General features: G+C 34.0%; 1 pseudogene; it reads left to right on the forward strand.

Annotated features, from left to right (window-relative positions):
• The first annotated feature begins 4878 nt into the window (after positions 1–4878).
• Positions 4879–4996, forward strand: LOC112476832 (annotated as a pseudogene).
• Positions 4997–13767: the final 8771 nt, after the last annotated feature.

Below are 13767 nucleotides of genomic sequence, written 5' to 3' on the forward strand. Positions count from 1 at the left end.
AAATCAGAGTCAAAAATGAACCATATGGCTCATATGTTCATCATTGCTCACTAATGCTAAGGGTTCCATATAAGGTTTAGGACTGAAACCTAATTTAATTATAAACTGTGCCATTTTAGTCATTCTCCTGGTCCTTATTATTTATATATAATGTCCTTAAAAATCCACCAGAGATGTCTGTGAGAAAACAGAATCCAGAGACTCAATTCATGGCCCAACTCTCAACACAACTAATAATCGAATTAATAATGTCCTGCATGTTCCTCTGTCCTTTCATCTCTCACCTTGTCACTCTTTTTTCTTTTTACCTTCTGGAATTTGCTTATTTCATTGATTTCATTTTTTTAATCATTTTCCTTTTCAGTATCACCCCCTCTCTAAGCATTATACTTCATAGAGGAAATTGGAGCTACCAGTAGGCTACAATCTCACCTTCCTTTTTTTGTACCTCTATACTTAGAGATCTAACTTCACTTTTACCAGATTCAGATGAGAGGGGCCCATGGCATCATCTGACCAAGCTTAACTCTACTACTTGTCTTTTTAATGTAATTTCCTTCTAACTCTCCAGGAAAATTCCAAATTATTTATTTATATCTCTCATTCTAAGTCCTGGCGATTTACTGCTTGCCTCTCAATCCATTCAAGTCTCTTCTATCTAGGAAAGAAACACAAATGCCTCTTTAGCTCCCCCAACTAATTTCTTCACACCACAGCTTCAGATGATCTTGTCTAGCTTCTTGACTTCCTATTCTTTCTTAAACATTTGCACTTGGGCATTTTCCACAATCACTGTAATTAACAACCCTTACTTAACTTAACATACCTGATGCCAAGAGAATCATTTCATTTCCTCACATACTTGCTCTCAGGAGTATTCGACTAACCTTTGTTCACACTTTGTCCTCCATTGTTTTACGCAGAGAATTTTATGTGTGTGCATGGCTCTTTCCCACCTTTCTTGCCATTTCTCAGACTCCTTCATTGTCGTCCATGATTTTTCTCAGTTTTATACTTGACTCATTTCTCACACTAACCAGTATCTTGTGTGTTCTTACTCATGGCCACAGCACAAACTACCACTGATGTATGATGACTCTCAAATCAATGCCTGTATCTCTGACTTTTCTCTCTTCTGAATCTTGATTAATAGTATGCAGTTCCCTATGTGAAATCTCTACCTGAATGTCCAAAAACCCTAAAAAGACAACATGTATGAAATTGACCTCATCTTTTCTAGCCTCTCACCATATTCCTGTAATTTTTACCAGAATTTATTCCTTTTTTTCCCAGCCATCAACCTGAAAATTCTCTTGAAACTTTTCCCATTTCCCCATATTTAATTAGTACTGTGTTAATTTGAATCCTCCAAGAAGCAGATAGGATGGAATGTGTAAGAGACTATGGAGAGAAACACCTGTGAAGGATAAACATGAAGAGCCTTTAAGGTGCAAAGCAGATCTCTTCTCTGGGAGAAGAAGAGGAAGGAATGAAGATTGGGTAGAAAGACAAGAAAGTTTCAAGCAGGCCACGGAGGAGTCCTGGAGCCAAACTCTCTCATTATAGGTGTCTTGTATCTCACGAGAGTCCTGCATCTTACAGTAATGGGTTGCATTAGTACCCCCAGCCATGCCCATTCATTGACTGAGAGAAAGAAGCCCATGGGAAGCATGCCTTTGTCATGAATGAGGTGTTGGAACTAGTGGGATAGAAGCTGAGGCCATCAGTAAATTATATTCTGCACTGCAGATGATTTAAAGATGCGTTTTCATGCCTGCCACTTTCTAAACCTCATGAATTTAACCTCCTAAATATCTATAACACTTCTTTCTGATCCATTCTTCTGTACATGGCCTCATTACCATTTTTTTTTCTAGAATGCTAACTATTCTCCCACTTTCAGTCTTATCTGCCTTTCTTTCCAGTTCATTCTCCAAGCAGCTGCCAAAATGCTCCTTTTCACATGTAAATCCAATTCAATAACTCTCCAGCAACCAGATTACAACCTTTCAGTGGACACTCATGGATAAAAGCCAAACTTCTTAACATAGCAACAAGGATATACCAAAATTCTACTGGGCCTGTCTAGGTGCATCTCTCGGTACTGCCTGTACCTCCCTAGAAATGTAGAATGCAGTCCATGGATGGAATTTGTAGCCCCTCAAATGCATCTTCCTCAATTTTATGTCTCATGCCTTTGCACACATGCTTGTATCTGCCTCAAATATGCACACTTTCAATGCCTGTTCCATGGCCTCATTATTAACTGCCACATGGCTCAGTAAATTCTCCTAAATCAATAGTTCTCATCTGCTGTGCAGAGGCTGGAGAGCTTTAAAAACAAAACAAAACAAAACTGATGCTTGGGTTCCATGCCCAAAGATTATTATTTAATTAGTGTGGGGTATGGCTGGGCATTAGGAGTATAAATGCTCTCAAGAGAATTCTACTGGGCAGCTACATTGGAATTGAGGAACATCACCTTATGGAAGCTTTCCCCTAGGATTCCCCAAACTCCTAAGTTTGTATGCAATATATGTGGCCTGGTGTGAATTTACTTTACCTTAATTAGTGCAAGAAAAGTTTCTTTGTTTTATTATTATTATTATTACTATTATTAAAATTATGCAAAATCTGACTTTGAGTTCTTATCTAAGAGTGAGAAATTCAATATCAATCATTATTAGGGGACTGGTCTCACTCCCCTAGCTGAAGTTTGAATAAGCGTATAAGTAGTTCAGAGGTGGTCATGGGGATGGGAGAATGGCATAGGGAATGCAGTCAGCAGTAATGTAATGGCTATATGTAGAGCCAGATGGGTAAAAGAGTAATTAGGGGGATCATTTCATAAACTATATAAATGTCTAACCAATGTACTGTATACTTGAAACTAATAATATAATAAAATAAAATGCTTAAATAAAATAAATAAATAAAGAGGGCTGATACCAAGTAGAAATAGAGGAAGAACCTATTTTTTACTACTGTAGCTCTTCATGTTTGACCTTGAGATAGTCAGTGCCCCATCCAAGCCTGATGTACTATTGGTAAATGGCTTCACTCTGCCCTCACTTGCATGGTCCCAAGGCCAAAGCTTTTAGTGTTCACACTCCATGGTGTTGGTGGGTAGTAATCCAATATCTTCCTTTTTGATTTGAAAACAAAATCCTGGATGGTAGTGGTTTTTACCGGCCAATAATCTTACAGTTTGAGACCTTGGTACACAAAAGCTGGTGAAGGGGAACAAAACATAAAAGCTTGCATTGTTACATTCTTGAAATAGGGAGGGAAAAATTACTTTCCATCTTTCGGGAATGAGAAATGAGACAGAAATTAAAATCACAATAAATAATCCTATCATGTTTGTGTCATGTTATTTAATAAATTGGTTAGTTTAATTTTTTTCCCACCAGCCTGAAAAATATGAGGCAGAGCATCTATATTATCATGCTGTATGCCCTTTACTATACCAAGCCCAGTGATTGGCACATAGTGGATATATTAGTCTGCTTGGGCTGCTATAACAAAAGATCATAAACTAGAAGGTATAAAGAACAGACATTTATTTCTTATAGTTTGGACAGTTAGTAAGTCCATGATCAAGATACTGGCCAATTTGGTGCCTGTTGAGAGCTCTCTTCCCAGCTTGCAGATGACTACCCTCTCGCAGTGTCTTCACATGGCAGAGAGAGTGTGTTCTCTCTGTCTCTTCCTCTTTTTATAAAGTCACTCATCCCATTATAAGGGCCCCATCTTCATGATCTTATCTAACTCTAATATCTCCCAAAAGCCCTCATCTCTAGGCACCATCACATTGAAGTTTAGGGTTTTAGAGGGCACACAATCCAGTGCATATCACAGAACCCAGTAAATTATTGTTTTCTGTCCCTTATTTTCCACCTAGTATTTTCTTTGTAGTTAACTAACTCTCCTTTGTTTTACATTTCTAAATATCTTCCAATTCAGTTTACTTATCTTTGCTATTCAGAAATAATTGTAAAGATTATCAATTCTATTTCAAAATACTAAGTTGGATAGCTATATAATAGTTATGTTTAAATGCAAAAACTGGACAGCCAAGCTCTCATAAAATAATTAAGCTATAAATCGACTGACAAGTGAAGCAGACTGAAAATTAAACACATCTTTTTTTTGCTTCTCTCTTCTATAAGTATTTGGTAGATCAAAAGTTTATTTTTCTAGAGAAAAATATCTACATCACTTTCTTTATAGACTTTTCACTAATAAAATTATATATGTTTGACTCATGAAACAACACAGAGGTTAGAGGCACCGACCTCCTATGTAGTCGAAAATTCATGTATAACTACAGTCAACACTCTGCATATAAGGATTCCCAACCCAGGAAATGACCTTGAAGAACATGAGTTTGAACTGTGTCAGTCAATTGAAAAAATCTTCATACTCGTTGATTTAAAATATATATAATTTTTAAATTTGCTTTTTATTTATCTTTTTTTCATAAATCCAAATGAAAACTACATGAATAAAACAATTTATTTTATCTTATCACTGGTTGTTCAACATCTAGTAAAGTAGATAGTATACAGTTGGTGTTTAACATTTGCTGAAGAAAGAAATCATATCCTATGTATAATGATATATATTAATAACTAATATAGCATGTATGGAAAGTGATCATTTCAATAAAATTAGAATTCTAAGTACTGAACTTTTAAAAATTACATATGTAAATATATACGTCATAAATTAAATAAATTAAGTGACTTATTTTAATTCTTAGAAAGTCGATTGTTAAAAATACTGATCTGTAATATGATTGTATAATTTAGGCAAGGAATTTAGAATTTTAAATCTTCAATATAAGTGTAACTCATTTATATACATACAGAGGTAGTCTACAGCCATGCTACCCTGAATAAGCCTGATCTCGTCTGATCTCAGAAACTAGGCAGGGTTGGGCCTGGTTATACTTGGATGGGAGACCACCTAGGAAGACCAGGTGCTGTAGTGTGTAAAAAAATAAATAAATAAGGGATTGTAAGCTGACAAAGTCCTTGCAATCTGCCTTGCCTAAAATACATACATACATACATACATACATACATACATACATACATACATACATAAATACATACAGAGGTACTCATAAACACACATACACACAGTCTGTGTATATAACCACATAAAATTAAACATAACGAAAACATTACTTTTATATAAAGCATCACTGACTGACTAAAATGACACCCTTAATAGCAAGAATCCAAGGGTATGAGTTCAAATTGTGAAAAACTGAACCAAACCAGTCTTTAAATAATTATTGGGTTGGTAGTAATTAAAGGGACATGGTTCGTTTGAATAATTAGTGAAAATAAATATTGTTGATTTAGAGTAATTGTCAGAGTCCTTTTTCTAATGATGCTACATTGAAATCAATTTGAAGATTAAACATTTCAGTGGATTATTTGAAAGAAAAGGATAGCAACTGGTTTTTAAGTGTATAAAATAGGTTGTTTTAATTCAACTGATTTTTTAGAAAAACAACCAATTATTTCTCTGGATTTATGTTTCAAAACAGTTTGAAAATTTTTGTGAAAAGATCATGTACACAAGTCAACTAAAAACAACTGATTCTATTTACTTCACAACAGAGAAAAAATTATATTCAGGAAACTTGGCTCGTAGGAGTGTCTGAATTCTTGTCTCAGATAAGAAATATCTGAGGCAGTAGACTTGGCTTTTGCCTCCCGAAGGCCTGCTTTCAGCCAAAGTTGGGCACTAGAATCAAGAGTAAGATGGCAAACAAAGCGGACCCTGAACAAAATGTGGGGCAGCCTGCCCCACTGGAGCATAGGTCACAAGAGCCTAAGCAGAGAGGCTGAGCCCAGGTACGAGTGTGTGGGAAGAGTGACAGAGTAAGAGGTCTCAGAGTGGAGGTGAGGAGAGTGACCCTGGGGTCACCTACAGGACTTTCACAGACAACTGTGTCATGACTGTGAATAGGTCGTGAGTTGAGAAGAGTTTTAAACTAGTTCAGCTTCTCCTCGGGAAGAAGTTGAAATAAGTGAAACAGTAGCAATACTCAAAAACATAACTAAATGCCACTTTCTAGAATAGAGGAGGACTACTCATATCTGAAATGATTACTAAAACATGTGGGAAATTTTTGAATAACAAGGGAAACAGTCTTAAAAGCATACAGATAGAAAATATAAGTTACCTATGAAAGAAAAAAAAAAAAACTAGCCTGGCCTCAGTTTTCTCCTTTAAAAAATTAACACCAGCAGGAAATGGAACAATAGCCACATCATTATGAAGGAAGAGTTTGTACCTAGCAAAGTTCTTATTTATGTAAGGTACTAGAAGAGATTTTCAAATATGCAAAAATTCCAACAACATTTCACTCACTTGCACTACTTAAAGAAAAACAAAAAAGTACTTAAAGATATGAATAGACTGAAAGATGACTAAAATTTAAGACTTAAGAATGTGAAGATTATGGTATAAAGATTGGTGATAGGCATCAATATTAGTTAAATATAGAAGTAGGCCACCAAATATCATAGGCCACACAGGAAAAGAATTTATACAGGTCACATTCAGTTTCTACAGTGAAAAAAAGCAAAGCAAAAAACAAACATGTGTAAAGAGCTCTCCCTTGATATGTCAAATGCCTTATGTGAAATTATATGTTGTCATTCAATAATCTTTTTTTTGGTCTAGCCTAAAAAAACAGTCTAAGATATAGACAATATATATACAACTCTGTTCTTCAAATCATAATTTATTATAGTGAAAATCTAAATCTAAATATCCGACGATTGTAGAATGTCTACCCAATTACACACGCATATGAAATAAGAGGAGAAAAAGTATAAGGCAGAATATGGTGTGAGATATGCAAGCATCCAATCACAAAGGATACTGACAGTATGATATTTCTGGGCTTGCAAATCTGCTGAGCAAGCTTGATTGATGAACTTCCCTGGGGAAAGCCATATCTCTTTCACACTCTTAAAATCTCTGCTCTGGAAAGGAGTATGCAACAGCCGTTCTTGTTTTCCCTAATAGTTAATTTAAACGCTGCTCGTAAAATTCTCCCTAGCAAAGAATTTAAATTGGTTCCAGTGTTTATTATTTTCCACCCAATTCTGCACATCCAATTCATCTAAAAGAAAATTTAAATAAATTGTTACTGAGTTCTTAGATCACACAATTTCCATAAAGGGGAGAGCTCCAGAAACAAAGAATTGAATAGTATTGGTACACAGTCGGTGTGAAAATTACTTGAATATACCTGATAAAGAGAATGTTGTATCAGCAAAGTTTTGAGTAGCTTCAGAATTGGTGTGATAGATTAAATTATTGTTTAGTTCATTCTGCCCAATGCCCCTGACTCTTTGGGAGGAATATATTTCCTATCCTGTTGATGATGGGCGTGGCTATGTAACTTCTTTTGGTCAATGGGATGTTGGCGAAATGAAACTAGTTGAGGTTGGAATGTACTTGTGAGTTTAGATGTAGTCTTTTGCCATGAAATTAATATGCTTAGACAGCCAGACCAAAAGGAATGAGAGACCCATAGAGTAAATCTATACCTAGTCTACAGTTTGGCAACCAAGCACACCCAAACTAGTCTAGATCAATCAGACTCCACCAACTTTCAGATGTGTGAACAAGAAATAAATGCTTGTTACTACAGGCAACTGAGTTTTGGAATTGGAATTTCTTATGGAATTTCTTATTGGAATTTGGAATTTCTTATGCAGCATATAATGGCAGTAGCTAACTGATACAGACTTGGAGACAAACCAGTGAACTATAAAATATTGTGAAAAAATATTAGTATTAGCCAAAGTTAAATGTAAGAAATAGAAAATTGTTACTCAGGAAAAAAAATTCAAGAGTAATAGCCAAGTGTATTTATAGGATAAGCTCATGAGAAAAGGAGAACAGGAAATCGAACAAAGAAATTACTCAGAATCTAGGCCTATCAGCAGTTGAGAGGCTAAAAACTTCTAACAAAACCCTCCAAAAGTGGGAAGGAAGTGGAAGGTAACATACATAAGGTCTACCTATATTTTAACCAGGTCACTTTGTATGGCCCTACAAGTTTTATTTCCTGTACAAAGGAAGAGATAGCAGTAGATATGTTCTTGCAGCATTAAAGCTTGATAAGCCTTTGAGATCGTTTTAAATACGTTTAAGAAAATAAGCTTAGAAAAGTATGAAGAAATAATGTATCGAAGATTTAAAGGAAATCAAATTTCCATTACCTTTAGTAACCTTGACTTTTGTAGTCATTCCATATTCAAGTTACTAAAAAAGGACAAAATATTATTCAAAAACAATTCAATTTGATAAATAAATAAGATTCTAGATTAATGTAAAAACTGATTTGAACAGATTAAGAGTTTTTTGAGTTAGGTATATCTGGCAAAATTTCACCCATTTCCTTTTAACTCACTTCCCTGCTAAATGTCAATGTAATATTTTAAGATATCTATTATATATGTGTAGTTTCCCATGTCAAAGAAACAACTTATCTTTCTGCATTTCCTATGTGAAAATATATCTGTTAAAACATTTTCCTTAAAAAAAAAAATCATAAAAGCAACCAGGAAACAGAAATCTCTCAATTTTTATCCAAATGATCACTTGGTGACAAAATTTTTTCAATTATTATTATATAGCTAAGGGTTTAGAAGTGATAGATTCTGGAAGGCCACTTACTTGATAATACTGAAACCACCCAATCTGTTAAAAAGAATATAAATATGAGCTTGGGAATTTATGACACAACATTAATCATAAGTATTACAGTAAATATGACCAAAGTACCTTGCATTTTTATAGCAATTCACTATAAAATGGCCACCTGATGAATTGGTAGGGCTTTCACCATGTGCAATTATCTTCTGTGGAAAATGTGAATGAAAAGTTGAAAGACCTAGTAAGACAGGACTATAAACCAATAATTAGATTTTGCAAGAGTACCGATGATTTACCACAACGTTTATTACATTTATCCAGTTTAAAACTTACTAAGCAGTGGTAAATAATTTTAAGAATTTAAACATTACCTAAACCTCAAGCTAAAATTTTCATTTGGTGTGTAAATGTATTTTTCATATGCTAATTAACAAAAATATTAGAAAGAAAGTTGAACTCATCCAGTTACACTTTATCCATAATTTCAATTATATTCATAGTCTTTCAATACTTTTATTTTACTTGCTCTATGCATAAAAACCATGACTTTCAATTTTTTTATAAGCATAATTTTCACTTCTTAAAACCTTTAATTAACCGTCTCCCCTTTATATTTAAAGAGATTTTATTAGTTACAAACTATTTGATGGCTTTTGTATTTCACAATTTATTTACTTTTCTGAGATATAAAATCAAGAATAACTTTTAATTACACATTAGAAAAAACATTTAACAGTTTTATCATTCAGAACCATTTGGCACTTTAAAGAGTAAAGTGATAGCTTCAATATGAGCAACAGAAATGAGATCTATACATTCAAATTATAGAAATTATAATTGTAAAATAAGATTTAGAAAGGAAAAAAAAGCATGCCTAGGCAAATGACTCCAATTCATCAAAAATCTTTTTTTTTTAACAAGCACATTTTATAATGGGTGTACACTAGACAGTTGTTAGCTATTACATAGACAAATAAATAAAGAGCACATGAAATATGCTCTTTCAACTCTTAGGAAAATGAAGTTGTAGCTACAATGTGGAACCATTGTGATCTACTGGAATCTAAAATAATATGCCATATGTTAACAATGTTCAGAACATTATTCTTTAAAAAGATTAAATTTTTGTTTTGCTTTCAACTCTCTGGGGGATATTCTACTTCATAAAGAAATATTCCAAAGAAAGAATGGGAGAAGTAAAGCAATAAGGTAGACTCTATCCTCAAATGTATATTGCTCACTTAGTGTTTATAGGATAAGAGGTGTATGAACAAAATGTGCACAGAAGTAACTGTAATATAAGATTGAGCAAAGTAAATGCTATCAGAATACAAAAGAAATTCTATGTTAGAAAGGGGAGAGAAAGAGAAAGAAACATTCATTGAATAAATATTTATTGATGTTGTACGAGGCTTTTAGCAGACCATAAAGATAAAGAAATATAATTTACGCTCCTCAAAGCTCAAAACCCAGAAGGAAAGATAACATATGAAATAGCCCCATTTCACTCTGTGAGTTCAAGAATGGTAGAACTGTGTCTTATTTGTCTTGAGTAAATGTTCAATTGATGCTAAATTCAAAATTCTAAGAAATCAACCAGAGATTTGCACACAGATACTTATAATAAAACAAAGCTAAGCATCCCACTTTTGTTTTTCTCACTTAATCTTTGCAACAATTCTCTGATGTAGCAACTATCAAATGATGAAACTGAGGGTTGGAGAAGTTAGGTAAATTATCCAAAGTTACACAGCTAATGTATGGTAGTGTGCATCCAGAATTCAAGCTTTTCCTTTTTTTTTCACGTTATCTTATTGAGTGATACAAGTTTTGAAAAGATATAACTAAACTGTTGTGTTAAAGACGGAATTACTCTTTACAAACTAGGGAAGTCAGTAGACATATCATAGATTGTTGACTTGGGCACTGTAGGATGGAGATAATTCTGAGGGATGGAGGCAGGATATAGACCTGTACTCTTCAGTAGCTATCATCACATGTGGAAATTTAAATTTAAATTAATTCCATATCTTGGCTCTTGTAAATAATGCTGCAATGAACATAGGGTGCATATATCTTTTAAAACTAGTATTTTTGTTGTCTTCAGATAAACACCCAGAAGTGGAATTGCTGGGTCATATGGTAGATCTATTTTTAATTTGTTGCGAAACCTCCATACAGTTTTCCATAGTGGCTGCACCAATTTGAAGTCCCACCAACAGAGCACAAGGGTTCTCTTTTTTCTACATCCTTGCCAACACATGTTGTTGTACACCTGAAGCTTACATAACTAATGTAATATTGTATACCATCTATACTTAAATTTAAAAAATAAATTAATTAACATTAAATAAAATTCAGTTTCTCATTTGTACTAGCCTCATGTCAAGAGTTCAACAATCACATGTGACTCCTGGCAACCAAATGATCAGCACAGAATTTTAGAACATTTCCCTTCTCACAGTTTTGTTGGAGAGCACTGTCGTGGGCTAAAGAAACTACAATCGCTCTCAGTGAAATACAGCAAAGACAGCAAAGGAGGAAAGTTCAGATCTTTTCAGAGAAGATTTGGGTGTTGCACTTGACGAGGTATTAAATCCATATCAGTGTGTAGGACATAAGTAAATGCAGATATATTTTAGATGATCTTCAATGCCAGAGAAGAGAATTTATGTAATTTTTTTTCCTCATTAAAGAAACACTGAGAATTTCTCATCGAAGAAGTGATATTATTGGATTTTTCTTTAGAATAATTATTTGAGGAGTGGTGCATAGAAATGAATGAAATAATGAGCTGTTAGTTGGGTAACTGTTTATGAGGCTACTGATCTTGGAATGGAAAAGCTGAAAAGGATGTAAAAAATTTCAGGTAGAACCTCTGTGACTTGACATTATGAGGAGAAAGGGAAAAGAAGTTTGAGTTACTGGGAGAATGGTGGAGGCATGGTCGGAAATCCAGAAGTCAGGAGACGAATTGGATTTGTTAAAAGGAGAGAGAGTAAGTTCAATTTTGGACATGTTGAATTCAAGCTTTTTGTGAGACATTCTAGAAATACCTGTGAAGTACTAGGAAAATTTTCCAAATCTTTTATTTTCACAGAAAAGCCATTGCCTGGTCTGTGAAGATAAGAGAGAGCGTGTTCAAGGGAATCAGCACTGGCAGGCAGACCAGTTTCTGAAACGGCAAGAGTGGAGTCCAAAAAGACACCAAATTCAAGAGTTGCGGAGGCAAGTGTAAAGTGAAGAGTTGTGGGCAGGACTGAAGCAGTCTAATTTATTTCTTACGGCTTTGGAAAATTGTGCACTTTTTTACATCATTATTAGTTTACCATCTTTTCCCAAACAGGCTACTACTAGAAAAGTCCCTAACAGCATCAATTTCAGACTGTTTTCTAATGTTCTATATTTATGATGGTGGAGCAATATCTTTGGTTGTGTGTATGAAGAGTTATCAGAAATTTGTATAGGATTCTCTTAGATTCTACTATGGACTTTCTTGTATGACACAAACTATTGGTATGTTTTACCAAAGCAGAAAGACTGTAGTGAAGGTTATAAACTATCAACCCTATTGTTTTAAATCACAGAGAATCATTATGGGGCTCCCTTCACCATGATATTAGTAGATTCCTAGATCCTGGAGCAAACCTCTTTCACAGGAATTTTTCTGTTCACCTTTTAGATTCCTTTAGTGTAATTGGTAGTAGAAGGAAAGAACCAGCGCTGTAATTTAAAAGAGAAAACAGAACCAGATGGTAAGATATAGTGTTGTGTATTTGCCCAGCTTTATGAATAGAGACTGGAAGAGGTAAAAATCTTTCTGTCTTTCAGGAGATATTTCAGTCTTCATCACAAACTAAGACAATGTACTTTTGACAACCAAGATTTCGGGGAAGAAAATATGTAAGATAAAAAGATTGGTACTAACTCAGAATTTTGAGGTTTTACACAGTGGATTCCAGAACCTAAGGCAATTTTTCTACCAGACTTCACACTATATTACTGAACTCATAAATGCTGGTTTCATTCAGTGATTTTGTTGCTTTAAAAGGTTAAATCTTGTAATTTAAACACTACGTCCATAATTTCTAAAGAGCTGTTGAAGCCCCTTCAGTTAGGTAATTTTTAATGAGTCAATTCATAATCCTCTTATGATATATCGTGAATAAAAGAGAAGGAAGCCAGTGCAAAAACAAAAAAAACAAAAAACAAAAAACAAAACATAAGAGAGGCCAGCTGAACAATCTATAGCAGAATCAGGATTGAAATATATATCTCCCAAATCTCAGAAAAAAAGCAGGGTTGACTTTCCGGCAAGTGGAAGAGAATTAATATGAAGATACCTTGATGGTATTGATAAGTTAGTCATTAGCTATAGCAGTTAACTGCAATTGCCAATACTCACAAAAGAGTAAGATATTTTACACAAGCAACTATTACTCAATAAAAAATGATTCTCTCTACTGATTACGGTTGTGTGACAAGCAGGTCACAGACTAGCTAAGATAAAGTGAAAGTGAGTATGTAACTGTCTCAGCAACTGTGTTTTAAAACAACATTGGTCTACTACAAGACTAATATTGACAGCATCTACACAATCCCAAATATCCGAGGGAAAGTGAATACATTTTACTCTTATCCCTGTATGTTATCTATACAATGTCAAATATACAAGTGCTGAAAGGATGATTTTTCATTTAAGTGATGGAGAAACTAGAATTGTTCTAATTTTAATATTTTGACCTGAAGATGGATTTTTCACTTCTTCCCTTAATTCTAGCAACACAGTTAAGACTAGAAACTAGAACTTACAGAATTGCTGTAAATATTGATCAGAATTTTACATTGGCACGGCATGTAATTGAAAGGTTGTTTTCTTGACTGTAAACTCAGCATTATTTCAATCATATAGAACAGTGAATATGTCAAAAAAGCAAAAATAAACAATTATAACAAGATGTTCAGGGCTGACAGTTCATGTATAATAATGTTTATGTTGCAAATTATAAGGAATAGAATCTAAACATTTTCTTAAAAAAAAACAAATTTTGAATCTTTGTAATATGTTTT

Source organism: Pteropus alecto, unplaced genomic scaffold, assembly GCF_000325575.1.
Source record: "Pteropus alecto unplaced genomic scaffold, ASM32557v1 scaffold81, whole genome shotgun sequence".
NCBI classification, from domain to species: Eukaryota; Metazoa; Chordata; class Mammalia; order Chiroptera; family Pteropodidae; genus Pteropus; species Pteropus alecto.